A 1,692-nucleotide genomic window follows, 5' to 3' on the forward strand; every position below is an offset into this window, starting at 1 on the left:
TAGGGAAGGTGGAAAGGAAAAAAGGTTAGTGAATAATCGGAAATTGATATGTTTTGATATATCTTTTTGAGGCAACAATAAGAAGTTAAAATTACTTCATCCAGCAAATAAGGAGTTCATAACATCCTAAACAAAATACACTGAACAATTACATAGAAACTGACAAAGCTGAAAGCAAAAACACTGGCATACACATTATGACTCCACTGCCATCATAGAAACCGAGTCAGGTTCATGACCATGGACTCTAAATATACTTGTGTGTGAAGGGCTTCCATGGTTGGATGTAAAATCGAGCCTTACCGTGTTGATGAGACCAAAAGCACTTGAATTCAACACGTTGAAAGTTTGAGCATTGCTCTTCTCAAGGTCATAAGTAAATTATGATAGAAGATACATCTTTTCAATGTCAATTGCAGAATCACCATTAAGAAAGATCCTACAGTCATTAGGGGCACTTGATCTGTCATATGCAACGCTCTGTTGAATAGAAAAATTATCAGTATTAAAATTTAAAAGTCTAAAAAAATGGATTAAGTGTAGCAGGGGCATGAAGTAAAAGTATGTTGATACAACAACATCCATCATAAAGAAAATAACAAATAGAATTCGGAAGAAATGACAAGTTAAAATAATCAACAGCTGATAATTTCTCAAAAGCAATATCATTCTGTTCAATGTCCACCACAAAAGCAACTAAATATACGCCTCTAAATTGGATCTGAACTAATAAAAAAAAACTAATTTTTTTTTTTGGAGATGCGGGGTATCGATCCCCGTACCTCTCGCATGCTAAGCGAGCGCTCTACCATCTGAGCTACATCCCCATGTGTTTACTTATTGATACCACATTTATTGTGCCTTGGTACAATTTGTGTAGGTGGTTGGTTCACCTTTAAAAAGAAGGCATAGTAAGCCAAAACTTGGGTGCTTCTTTCTCAGCCTTCCATACTTCCTTCCTTTTAACCCTATCATAGGAGCCCCTCTTTCTCTAGGTTGCATTCTTTTGTGGAATAGAGAATCTGTAGAATGGTTTTCTGGTCATGTATAGAGAATCTGTATAATGGTTTTCTGGTCATGTATGTATAATTTACATTGTTGAGGTTTGATTATATGGAATATATATTTAAAAAATTTAAATAACTTATTTTATTTTTTAGATACATATTTTTAATTGTGATACATGTTTATATTGTAGGTTTTTTATCAAAGAAGTGTGCCAACAAATTTTGGACATCAAGAGGAACATATGTGATTGTTGAAGAATTTATTATAATACATAAATGATTTTTGAACTATTTTGTGCTTTGTGAGCAATATGTTATGTTTTCATCTATAGTACTTCATAGTATTATTCGTCTTATATTGCTTCCTCGTAATTTTTAACTCATATTTTGTGTTTAATTGAATTTTAATGTGTTTACTTGATATATTTTGGTATAGTTTTTTAAATATTTTGATATATCTTGTCAATTGATGAATGTTATATCCATTTATTTGTTTTATTTATTGAAAAAGTACTTTAACAAACATAGATAAATAAAAATAATATATGTAAATAATTATGATTTATAAAACACATGAATGCCTAAATGATAAATAAATAAAAAACCAAATTTTCATAGTTTTGAAACCTATGGTATATTTTACAGAAGTTTTGGAACCTACGGTATTTTGCGAAGATTCTGAAAC

At 30.7% G+C, this 1,692-nt stretch overlaps 1 non-coding gene across 1 annotated transcript; it reads right to left on the reverse strand.

Annotated features, from left to right (window-relative positions):
• Window positions 1–754: 754 nt before the first annotated feature.
• On the reverse strand, window positions 755–827 carry TRNAA-AGC (transfer RNA alanine (anticodon AGC)). Its single transcript has one exon. It is a non-coding gene; the product is annotated as a tRNA-Ala (tRNA).
• Between the last annotated feature and the right edge of the window lie 865 nt (window positions 828–1,692).

This window comes from Phaseolus vulgaris, chromosome 8 (assembly GCF_051622355.1).
Source record: "Phaseolus vulgaris cultivar YP4 chromosome 8, ASM5162235v1, whole genome shotgun sequence".
NCBI classification, from domain to species: Eukaryota; Viridiplantae; Streptophyta; class Magnoliopsida; order Fabales; family Fabaceae; genus Phaseolus; species Phaseolus vulgaris.